A 13,213-nucleotide genomic window follows, 5' to 3' on the forward strand; every position below is an offset into this window, starting at 1 on the left:
ACAGTCCCTCATGAACCTGCAGCTGCCTTCAGTCACCGTGATGGTTAAACATTTAACACGGAGCTGATCTGAACTTCCTCCCTGATGTGAAGTTGCTGGTGTTGCAGCAGCTGGGATGATTGAGGTAAAACTCTTTGCTCACTCCGGACAGAAATGTGGCCTCTTTTTATTGTGAACTCACCGGAGCATCACAAGGTGGGTTAACTGAATGAGTCTCTCGCACACACGGAGCAGGTGAACGGCCCGCTTCCCAGTGTGAAGCTGTTGGTGTATTTGCGATGTCCGACCGAATCCTACCAAAATAAGAGCCAGTGAATGACGTCACAGTGCTATCAACGTCATGGCGATGTATCCAATCATGTCACGGACATGGACCGTACTCGGGGCTCTCCTTGTAGCGAGTGGGGCGCTGTCTTCTCCAGCATCTCCGCCCCCACATTCAAGGTTCGCCGGCATTCAAGCGCTGGTGAACTGACAGATACAGCAGACTAATGTGCTGTTGTGTTTGTGAGTCCCATAGACAAATCCTTTGCCTTTTCTACACTGTTAAAGCTTACAAAGCACGTCGGTGGGTAAAGGACAACATTTCAACTTAACTTTTGTCTCCATGGTGCCTTCTGATAAAAAAAAACATTTTCCACAGTTCACAACAAGTTGGAGGAACAAGACTTCATCTTCTAACTGGCCACAGTTCCGGCATCAGGCACAATATCAAACTCTCTGCTTCCCTCTCTGTGTCAAAATGGATCATACCTCCCCTTCATCAGTCTGTGACTTGGCTCAGTTTGTCTGTCTCCTTCGCATTCTGAGCATGCGCCACACACCTACTGAGATCACATTTTATTTACACGGCTGTGACTAGAGACTTTCTGATTATTATGTCCCTCCTGGCATTTGACGGTGGTAAACTCAGAGTCAGCAATGGTATTGACCCTCAGGAGTAGGTGATTAGGCTTTTCGTTGGAGATCGATAAACTGCCGGTAGTGTGTGTCTGGATGAGTGGGTTGTTTTCAGACTGGAAGGAGGTAGCGTTTGGGAGTACCCCAGAGATCAGTCCCTGACCACAGTTGTTCACAGTTTAATGTCCTGGCGGAGGCAGCGAGATGTGAGATGTCCCAGTCTGCTGGTGACCGCAGAAAGAGTGGAGTTGGGGGGAGGGGAGACTATTCACATGCAATTTCGTAGCTTTGCAATCAGTACATGGTGCACTGTGGGGAGCAGTGGCGGGTTCCAATCTGCTAATTAGATTTGCTGACGGCACTACATTGATCGGCCGAATCCCAAACAACGAGGCAGCGTATAGAGAAGAAGTCATCACCCCGACACAGTGGTGTCAAGAAAACAACCTCTCCCTCATTGTGACAAAAACAAAGGAGCTGGTTGTGGATTACAGGAGGAATGGAGACAGGGAGCACATTCAACATTTCCAAGTCTGTTATTGACACAAAATGCACATTTTAATGTTGCTCATGACACAATGTATTTTATGTATTGTTAATGGTAGAAAACATATTTATAGATTATTACTTACAGAGAATAGTATAATTTCTGTTCCGAGTGTTATCTGAATGTACTTGCCTGTGATGCTGCCACAAGTCAGTGTTTCTCTGTCCCTGTACCTTCCCGTACTTGTGCACTTGGCAATAAATTCAACAGGACCTGAGAAATCTCAGTGAGATTTGATTAGTGATGATCATCTTGGCAGCTCGGTAGGTCGAATGTATGAGACAGTACACTGTTAAATGCAAAACCCTGAACAGTGTCGATGATCAGAGGGATCTTAGACTCCAAGTTCATCGCTTCCTGAAAGAGACTGCACAGATTGATCGGGTGGTTAAGAATGCAAATGGCATGGTTGTCTTTATTAGTTGAAGCATTGAGTTCAAAAGTCGGGAAGTTGTGTTGCGGCTGTTCCGAGCCTGCGGTCGTACTGTGACTGTTTCTTTAAGAGCGCCGGCGTGAGGAGGCGGGGCTATGACGTCAGTCACAGGCTGACAGCGCTGACTGTCGACTGAACCATAAGAGAGAGAGCGATCTGCAGACAGGCAGTCGGCCAGTCTAAAGAGAGAGAGAGAGAGACTGGAAAAGCTGATCGCTTCAGTTAGTCGCAGCTGATGCTTGGAACTCTCCGCTGCCCACAAGAGTGGGTTAATCATCGGTACACGGAACCACAACGAATGTGTGTGGCTGTCACTTCGCATAATCCACAGGAGTGGGTTTTGGAGTATCTTGTGTTAACCCTTGCCTGGGTATGTTGTGTGGTAACCCCTGGGAAGACGGTATTCCTGTGACAGGTCACTTTCGCTGGAACTCGTATCTGGACGGATTCAACGGATAAGAACTTCGTCGACGGTTATTTTGATGTAACGGCTGTTTTTCTACATTTCACCCTGGATTACAAATATCTCTCTCCCATCATTTATTCCGTGGAGTACTGAACTTTCCTACTTTACCATCTCAAGACTGAGCTTTGTTCCCTCAGGCTCGATAGTCTGGGAATTACATTTACACATATATACACTTAACACTGCTATCTTTCCTTTATTTCGTTAAGTTACTAATTATAAATAGATACTAATAAAGAGAGTGGTTTTTAACATCAAAACCAGACTCCAGTGTGAACTCTATTGCTGCTGGTTCGTTTCTAAAACGTTACAGTTCGTAACACAGTTTTATAAAACTAGTTAGACCACATCTGGAGTGTTTCATACAGTTCTGATCGCCCCCATTCTCGGAAGGATGTCGGGGCTTTGGAGAGGGCGCAGAAGAGGTTTACCAGGACTCTGCCTAGATTTGAGGGCATGAGCTATAACGAGAGGTTTGGATAAACTTGTGTTGTTTTCTCCAGAGCGGCGCAGGCTGGGGTGAGACTGGATGGACGTTTATAAGATTACGAGAGGAATAGTTAGAGTGGACAGACGATATATTTTCCCTGGGGGTTGAAATGTCTTATACATTTAAGGTGAGAGGAGATGTGAGCGGCAAGTTTGCTTCTTTCCACAGAGTAGTGGGTAACTGGAGTCACTGTCTGGGGTGGGGGTGGGGGCGGGCACCAATCCTGTCACGTGATCCCGTTTCCTGTTCACGTTTTTCCGCAGATCTACAGCATCTGCGGGTCACTGCTCTACGTGTACGTGTAGCTTCATCTTTCCCCGTTCAGACAAGGCAGTGAGATCCATATCTGTCACGTCCTGTCGTTGTGGTGGACAATATGTTTCTCCTGCAATATTTTCAGCATGTTTCATTCCACTGTTTTTACCTGTTGAAGTGCAGCCGATGTTTCTGGGAGTCTGACCCATTTATGTGAGAATTTAGCCTTTTCTATTTCTCTGAGCTTCTCATAAAAGTGTACAGTTTAGTTAAGCTTCACTCCACAATTTCCAAGGCAACAATCAGTTCAAATAGTCCACACAAATAAAATAGTTTATTACATTTTTTAATTTTTATTTTTGTACAATTTATATAATTTAACTATTTAATATGTATATTCTTATTTCAAATCACAATTGTTAAAATCTATTGTTCTGAATTAGGTTCTACTGCTACCGCAAAGACAACGAATTTCATGACATATGCCGGTGCTATTAAAGCTGATTCTGATATTGATATGGGAGACCCACCATCGGTCACCTGATCCCAGTTCCCGCAGATCGGAAAGCGAGATTGAAGCCTTTTCTATTTATGTGCATTCCACAGAAATGACAACAGTTCAGTTTCCTTCTGAGGTTCCAGAGCAGAAGCCGAGTCTGTCTAATATTTCCACACAATTAAAATGGGGAATTTGTTTATTCTTATCACGTGCTGAGATACAGTGAAAATCTTGCCTGACGTACCATCCACACAGATCGAAACATTACGACAGTACATTGAGCTGATATACGACCAAACAATAACTGTAACAAAGCATTATGGCTGCAGAGAAAGTGCAGTGCAGATAGACATATGGTGCATGGTCACGTCGAGTTACATTGTGAGGTCGAGTCCATTCATTTGGCTTGTAACTGTAGACAGGAAGCCGCCCTTGAGCTTGTCATTACTAATAACTGCCGGTCTTCTTTTTTTCTCACTTTCTCGTGGCACTAGACAGGGATGTCCATGAAGCCCTTTATTATTTAATCTTGTATTGGAGCCCTCAGCTATAACACTACGTGAAGCTAAAAATATTCTTGGTATCTCTGTGAATGGAACCATACATAAGATTTCTCTTTATGCAGATGGTCTTTTGCTTTTTATTTCAAATCTTGAGGAATCAATTCCTAATCTTTTGGAAGCACTTAAAGATTTTGGGTGAATTTTCAGGATATAAACTTAACTTGAATAAAAGTGAATTGTTTCCATTAAATGTCCATGTTAGTATATATAATGATATTCCTTTTAGAATTGTTAATACATTTAGATATTTAGGTATTGTAATTACTAAAAAATATAAAGATCTCTATAAAGCGAATGTTGTTCCTTTAATCGACTCCATGAAACAACTATTTTCTAGATGTAATCCACTTACTCTTTCTTTAATAGGTCGTATTCATGCTGTGAAAATGATAATTTTACCTAAATTTTTTATATATTTTCTAAAATATACCTATCTTTTTCTTTCTTTTTACAATATTTTTATTCAGAAAAAAAAAGATTTACAGAGTGCAACACATAGATACATCTCAACATAACTTGTGTACATTCATATATTGCAATAAAATTGATCAAAATGTTATAGCATAACACATAAAGGTATACCACTCTGTAATCAAAAATTTAAAGATAGCTCATACATCATGAATGAAATTTTTTACATATGAAAAAGTCAACCCCCTACCAACTACCAAAGGAAAAAAGTTGATGGATGACAATGGATAATTAGAAAAAAAAGATATTCACTTAAGAGAAGATAAAAATATACACAAAATTCTGTGCACTGTTAAACTTTATAAATTGGACAAGTAATTTAGGAAAGGTCCCCAAATATCATAAAAAGATTGTTTCGAATTTAAGACTAAGCAGCGGATCTTTTCTAAATTTAAATACGACATAATATCACGTAGCCATTGACGATGTGCAGGAGGGGTAGACTCCTTCCATTTAAGCAAGATTGCTCTCCTTGCTAAAGGAGAGGGGGAAAACGGAAATTCTTCTTCTATATGTGCCAACCATTGTTTAATTCAATTTAAAATTGTTCACCGTTATTATTTAACAAAGGAGAGACGATCTAAAATATTTCCTAGTATAGACAAATGCTGTGATATATATAAAACTGAAGTAGCTACTTTGTCACATATGTTCTGGCATGTTCATCATTAAAATCGCTTTGGAAATCTTTATTTTCAACAAGTTCTAAAGCTCTGAAAATGAATTTACAACCTAATAGATTGACTGTTCTATTTGGAATAGCTCCACATCATATTCAGGGTATTTCATCTTCAGATCAACATGTAATTGCATTTGTTACGCTACTGACAAGAAGGGCTATTTTATTAAAATGGAAAGATATTTCTTCCCCAACATTAATTGAATGGTTTTCTCAAGGAATGTTATGTCTCAGTTTGGAAAAAAAATAGAAGTAGAACTTTTGATCCTCGATTCGATTTTGAGAGAAGATGGGGTTCTTTGCCAAATATTATCATTTAATTTGAATTATGCTATATGGTTTCCTTCCAATTTTATTTTTTTATAAATATGAAATGGCGGTTGATGATTCTATTTTTATATTTAGATGATGGTTAAACGTATTGTTTCGGGGGGTTGATTCCTAATGAGTTTTTTTCCCTTTTTTGTAGTTAGTGGGTTTCCCCCCTAGTTAGATGGGGTTCTTTTTTTCCTTCTTTTTCCTATATATATTTTCCATTTTTATATTTTACGATTAGTTTTTTCTTCAGCTTTATTAATTTTATACATATTAATCTATTGAAGTCTGGTTTCATTCTATAGCTGTAGAAGATTATGTACTAGTAAAAAAGATTCTAAAAATGGAAAATGAAAATGACGAAACAACAATGTAACAAAGCATTATAGCTGCAGAGATAGTGCAGTGCAGATAGACATATGGTGCAGGGTCACGTCGAGTTACATTGTGAGGTCGAGTCCATTTTATCATTCATTTGGCTTCGAACCACAGACAGGAAACCGTCCTTGAGCCGGGTGGTTCGCGCTTTAAGGCTTTTGTATCTCTTCCCCGATGGGGGAGCGGGTTTGCAGCGAGAATGTCCAGGTTGTGAGGGTCTTTGAGTACTTGGCCTGCTTTTCCGAGGGAGGGGAAGTGTAGGGAGAGTCCATGGAGGGGAGGCTTGTTTCTCTGATGTTCTCTGCTCTCCAAAGTTCTCTGCAGTTCCTTGCACTCATGGGCAGAGCAGTAGCCATACGAAGGCGTGAAGTATCGACAAAAAGCTCAGAGACCTCGGCCTTCACCCTGCTTTGTGTAGCTGGATCCTGGACTTCCTGTCATATAGCCGGCAGGTGGTAAGTGTGGGCTCCATCTCCTCTGTCTCTCTGTCTGACCCCCAGCACACATACCCCACAGGGTGGTCTTCTTGCCCCTTGCTTTCCTCTGTGCACCCATGACTTGTGTCGCCACCCACAGCTCCAATCTGCTAATTAAATTTGCAGACGACACTACACTGACTGGCCTAATCTCAAATAATAACGAGGCAGCCGACAGAGAAGAAGTCATCACCCCGACACAGTGGTGTCAAGAAAACAACCTCTCCCTCATTGTGACAAAAACACAGGAGCTGGTTGTGGATTACAGGAGGAATGGAGACAGGGACCAAATTCAACATTTCCAAGTCTGTTATTGACACAAAATGCACATTTTAATATTTGTCATGACACAATGTATTTTATATATCGTTAATGACTTAAAACATATTTACAGATTGTTACTGACAGAGAATCGTACAATTTGTTTTCCGTGTGTTATCTGAATGTACTTGCCTGTGATGCTGCCACAAGTCAGTGTTTCTCTGTCCCTGTTCCTTCCCGTACTTGTGCACTTGGCAATAAATTCAACAGGACCTGAGAAATCTCAGTGAGATTTGATTAGTGATGATCATCTTGGCAGCTCGGTAGGTGGAATGTATGAGACAGTACACTGTTAAATGCAAAACCCTGAACAGTGTCGATGATCAGAGGGATCTTAGACTCCCTGAGAGAGACTGCACAGATTGATCGGGTGGTTAAGAAGGCAAATTACATGGTTGTCTTTATTAGAATTTAGACTCCAAGGAGGCGGGGACTATGACGTCAGTCACAGGCTGACAGCGCTCACTGTGGACTGAACCATAAGAGAGAGAGAGACTGGAAAAGCTGATCGCTTCAGTTAGTCGCAGCTGAGGCTTGGAACTCTCCTATGCCAACAAGAGTGGGTTGATCATCGGTACACGGACCCACAACGAACGTGTGTGGCTGACACTTCGTATAATCCATAGGAGTGCGTTTTGGAATATCTTGTATTAACCCTTGCCTGGGTATGTTGTGTGGCAACCCCCGGAAGACGGTATTCCTGTGACAGGTTACTTTCGCTGATAACTTGTATGTGGACGGATTCAACAGATAAGAACTTCCTCGGCGGTTATTTTGTTGTAACTGCCTTTTCTCTACGTTTCACCCTGGATCACAAATATCTCTCTCCCATCATTTATTCCGTGGATTACTGAACTTTCCTACTTTACCATCTCAAGACTCTAAGCTTTGTTTCCTCATGCTCGATAGTTTGGGAATTATATTTACACATATATACACCTAACACTGTCAACTTTCCTTTATTTCATTAAGTTATTATAAGTAGATACTAATAAAGAGAATGGTTTTAACAAGAAAACCAGACTCCACTGTGAACTCTATTGCTGCTGGTTCGTTTCGAAAACGTTACAGTTCGTAACACAGTTTTATAAAACTAGTTAGACCACATCTGGAGTGTTTCATACAGTTCTGGTCGCCTACATTCTCGGAAGGATGTCGGGACTTTGGACAGGGCGGGGAAGTGGTTTATCAGGATACTGCCTGGATTAGAGGGCATGAGCTATAACGAGAGGCTGGACAAACTTGTGTTGTTTTCTCCAGAGCGGCGCAGGCTGGGGTGAGACTGGATGGACGTTTATAAGATGAGGAGAGGAATAGATGAGAGTGGACAGACGATATATTTTTCCTGGGGGTTGAAATGTCTAATACATTTAAGGTGAGAGGAGATGTGAGCGGCAAGTTTGCTTCTTTCCTCAGACTAATGAGTAGCCGGAGTCTCTGCCTGGGGGGGGGGGGGGGGGGGGGGGGGGAGGGAGGTCAATCAATCCTGACACGTGATCCCGTTTGCCCCTCCCATTTAACCGCAGATGGGCAGCATCTGCGCGTCTGTTTCCGAGGCCCCGCCTCCCGATGATGTAACAATCTCTTCGCGCATGCTCACTGTCTCCGGGTGGACGGTGTTTTCCTCTCCGTTCAGAGCTGAAGTGGGTCGGCTGTGTGTTCAGGAAAGACTTTCGTCTCTTCCGTCGGGATCACTGACTGCGGGCCGAAGATATCACTTTCCCATCGGTGAGTATTGAGACCGATCCCGAGCGGGGAGATCCGACGTTGGCCGTGAGCCCCGAACTGAGGGCCAGGAATTCATTTGTTTCCCAACTATCTGGGCTCGTCAGAAATGTGTCGACTTCACTTAATCTGCATTGAACGATCCAAACCAGGAGCCCAGGCTGTCTGTTTCCACAGAATTGAAATAGAAGTCCCGCCGTCAGGTCACGTGAGGCTGTGTGCCGCAGATTCGCCCCGCCCTCCGCTTTGTGACGCCAGATCACGTGGTGTGATTTTGGCCGCTGAGTCCCATTAACTTCCCCGAACTCGCCTCGTTTCCTGAGGCTTCTCGCATTTGTTCTGGAGCTTTATGGCTGTTGTGTCTTCTTCCGGAGTGGGGTGGATGAGAAAGGAGAATGTCCCAGGTTGTGGGGATCTTTGATTTCACTGCCTGCTTTACCGACGGACTGGGAAGTCCAGGGGGAGAATGGTTCGAGCCTCAGCTCCCCGCAGTAGAGCTGAGCCATACATTACTCCTGCACGTTTATAGTCCAGCGACGGCGGTCGGTCCAGTATAGACAAGACAAGATCTGTATCCTAGGATCTGTAATACAAATTTTCTGAAATGGTCCTGTTTTCACCTGGAAATGGAGTGATAGTATAACAGTAAAGGAAGCACAACTTTTCCCAGTAAATTATCCTGGAACCAATTTGTCTGTTATTCCTGGAAATGTGTCCGGTGCAGTTGTTGCTAATGAGGTTCACATGAATAATCTCAGGAATGATCGGATTTATATATGAGGAGCATTTGATGGCTCTGGACCTGTGCTCAATGGAGTTCAGAGGGACAGTGGGGGTGGTGTGGGGATGTATGGTTAAGTAAACCTACCGAATGCTGAAAAGCCTGGATACAGTGGACATGGAGAGGATGTTTTCATTAGACGGAGAGTCTGTGATCTGACAGCACGGTCTCAAAATAAACTTGCTTCCCTTTAAAACTGAGATGAGAAAAAAAATTTGGCCAAAAGATGTCTGATATGTGGAATTTGTTGCTGCAGAATTTGTTTGAGGCTGCCATTTGGGTCTATTTGTGAAGATTAATATACTGATGATTGCTGAGTAGCTTCAGGGTTACAGGAGGAAGGCAGGAATATGGTGTTGGATTAAAAATCAGCTATGATTGAATGGTTGAGTGGTGGAGCAGACCAGATGGATTGAATCACCTGATTCTGTTCCTGTGTCTTGTGTCTTACCATGACTGAATGATGGCTCCTTCTTATCCCGTATTGTTTTGTGATGTGTGAGGGACAATTAAAGATTGTTCACTGAGATCATTATATTTGCCTTCAACGTTTAAATTTCAGTGAGTTTTGTTCCTAGTACCATTAAGCAGAAATGTTTGGTCCTCCTTTTCATTGTTAACGTGCTTCATTATCTTTCATGTTAACGTTAGACCTGCAGTGAGAGATTTATTGGAAGAAAAACCACGACTGAAGACAAGGGAACAGCAACAAGTGAACCAGCCCGAGGATTGAGAGCATCAACTGGAGAGAACCCATCTGACTTGGAGATTCCAGTGATTCAGTCGGGAGAAAGTTTGGTGAGTCTCATTTACTCAAACACTGGTCCTTTAGACATTACATAGCTGCACAAAGGAAGGTAGGAAATAGTTGGGAGTGAGACTGAATGTGCCCAGAAGAACCAGTTATGCCAGTACCAGTCAGACACAGTTGTGAAGAAGCTCCCCCCCCCCCAATATTCCCTTTAAACTTTTCACCCTTAACCCATGTCCTCTGGTTTTTTTTCTCCCCTAGCCTCAGTGGATAATGCCTGCTTGCATTCACTCTATCTATACACATCATAATTTGATATATCTCTATCAAATCGCCCCTCATTCTCCTACGCTGCAGGGAATAAAGTCCTAACCTATTCAACCTTTCTCTGTAACTCAGTTTCTCAAGTCCCGGCAACATCCTTGTAAACCTTCTCTGCACTCTTTCAACCTTATTAATATTCTTCCTGTAATTCGGTGACCAAAACTGCACACAGTACTCCAAATTCCCCCTCACTAATGCAATATACAACCTCACCATTACATTCCAACTCTTATACTCAGTACTTTGATTTATAAAGGCCAATGTACCAAAAGCTCTCTTTACTACCCGATCTACATGTGATGCCACTTTTAGATAGATAGATACTTTATAGATAGATAGATAGATAGATACTTTATTCATCCCCATGGGGAAATTCAACTTTTTTTCCAATGTCCCATACACTTGTTGTAGCAAAACTAATTACATACAATACTTAACTCAGTAAAAAATATGATATGCATCTAAATCACTATCTCAAAAAGCATTAATAATAGCTTTTAAAAAGTTCTTAAGTCCTGGCGGTAGAATTGTAAAGCCTAATGGCATTGGGGAGTATTGACCTCTTCATCCTGTCTGAGGAGCATTGTATCGATAGTAACCTGTCGCTGAAACTGCTTCTCTGTCTCTGGATGGTGCTATGTAGAGGATGTTCAGGGTTTTCCATAATTGACCGTAGCCTACTCAGCGCCCTTCGCTCAGCTACCGATGTTAAACTCTCCAGTACTTTGCCCACGACAGAGCCCGCCTTCCTTACCAGCTTATTAAGACGTGAGGCGTCCCTCTTCTTAATGCTTCCTCCCCAACACGCCACCACAAAGAAGAGGGCGCTCTCAACAACTGACCTATAGAACATCTTCAGCATCTCACTGCAGACATTGAATGACGCCAACCTTCTAAGGAAGTACAGTCGACTCTGTGCCTTCCTGCACAAGGCATCTGTGTTGGCAGTCCAGTCTAGCTTCTCGTCTAACTGTACTCCCAGATACTTGTAGGTCTTAACCTGCTTCACACATTCTCCATTAATGATCACTGGCTCCATATGAGGCCTAGATCTCCTAAAGTCCACCACCATCTCCTTGGTCTTGGTGATATTGAGACACAGGTAGTTTTAGGGAATTTTGTATCAGTATTCCTAGATCCCTCTGTTCTAGTGCCCTCCTCAGTACCCTGCCATTTACCTTTTACGTTCTTCCTTGGTTTGACTTTCCAAAGTGCAATACCTCACACTTGTCTGTATTAAACTACATCTGCCATTTTTCCAGGTGGTTCAGATCTCTCTGCAAGCTTTGAAAACCTTCTTCACTGTGCACTACACCTCCAATCTTTGTATCATCAACAAATTTGCTGATCCAATTTACCAAATTATTATCCAGATCATTGATATAGATGACAAATAACAATGGACCCAGCATTGATCCCTGTGGTACACCACTAGTCACAGGCCTCCACTCAGAGTAGCAATCCTCCACTACCACTCTCTGACTTCTCCCATTCTCAATTCCCAGTCAAATTTACTACCTCACCATGTATACCTAGTGACTGAATCTTCCTAACTAACCTCCCATGCGGGACTTTGTCAAAGGCCTTACTGAAGTCCACTACATCCACTGCCTTGCCTTCATCCACTTTCCTTGTAACCGCCTTGAAAATCTCTAATATATTTGTTAAACATGGCACAAAGCCATGTTGACTCTCCCTAATAAGTCTCTGTCTATCTAAATAATTGTCGATCCTATCTCTTAGTACTCCTTCCAATAATTTACCCATGACCGACATCAAACTTGCCAGCCTATAATTTCCCGGATTACTTTTAGAGCCTGCTTTAAACAACAGAACAACATGAGCTATCCTCCAAATCTCTGGCACCTCACCCGTAGATAATGACTTTTAAATATATCTGCCAGGGCCCCTGCAATTTCAACACTAGTCTCCTTCAAGGTCCGAGGGAATACCCTGTCAGGTCCTGGAGATTTATCTACTCACCTCAAGATAGCAAGCACCTCCTTCTCTTCTATCTGTATAGATTCCATGACCTCAATACTTGTTTGCCTTATTTCCATTGATTCCATGCCAGTTTCCTTAGTAAATTCAGACACAAAAAAACCATTTAACATCTCCCCAATTTATTTTGGTTCCATACATAGCCAACCGCTCTGATCTTCAAGAGGACCAATTTTATCCCATAACTATCCTTTTGCTATTAATATACCTGTGGAAGCTCTTCACCTTCACCTTGACTGCCAACGCTACCTCATGTCTTCTTTCAGCCCTCCTGATTTCTTCCTTACACCCTGTACACCCTGTTCACCCTGTACACATCAGACTTCCAATATAACTCGGAGTCCTGCCATGTGCAGAAGTTCGCTGATGACACGGCCATAGTTAGGTGTGTAAGGAATGGACAGGAGGAGGAGTATAGGAAACTGATACAGGACTTTGTGATATGGTGCAACTCAAACTACCTGCGTCTCAATATCACCAAGACCAAGGAGATGGTGGTGGACTTTAGGAGATCTAGACCTCATATGGAGCCAGTGATCATTAATGGAGAATGTGTGGAGCAGGTTAAGACCTACAAGTATCTGGGAGTACAGTTAGACGAGAAGCTAGACTGGACTGCCAACACAGATGCCTTGTGCAGGAAGGCACAGAGTCGACTGTACTTCCTTAGAAGGTTGGCGTCATTCAATGTCTGCAGTGAGATGCTGAAGATGTTCTATAGGTCAGTTGTGGAGAGCGCCCTCTTCTTTGTGGTGGCGTGTTGGGGAGGAAGCATTAAGAAGAGGGACGCCTCACGTCTTAATAAGCTGGTAAGGAAGGCGGGCTCTGTCGTGGGCAA

At 42.7% G+C, this 13,213-nt stretch overlaps 1 protein-coding gene across 3 annotated transcripts in view; it reads left to right on the plus strand.

The window, feature by feature from the left end:
• The first annotated feature begins 8,379 nt into the window (after positions 1–8,379).
• LOC140722568 (uncharacterized) overlaps positions 8,380–13,213 on the plus strand; it is a 424,481-nt gene continuing 419,647 nt past the window's right edge. For all 3 annotated transcript variants that reach the window (XR_012097666.1, XR_012097665.1, XM_073037274.1), the window contains exons 1-2: positions 8,380–8,521; positions 9,951–10,097. The gene's annotated coding sequence lies outside the window, so the exon portion shown is untranslated. The remainder of the gene's footprint in view (positions 8,522–9,950; positions 10,098–13,213) is intronic.

The sequence above is a fragment of the Hemitrygon akajei genome, unplaced genomic scaffold (genome assembly GCF_048418815.1).
Source record: "Hemitrygon akajei unplaced genomic scaffold, sHemAka1.3 Scf000080, whole genome shotgun sequence".
NCBI lineage: Eukaryota > Metazoa > Chordata > Chondrichthyes > Myliobatiformes > Dasyatidae > Hemitrygon > Hemitrygon akajei.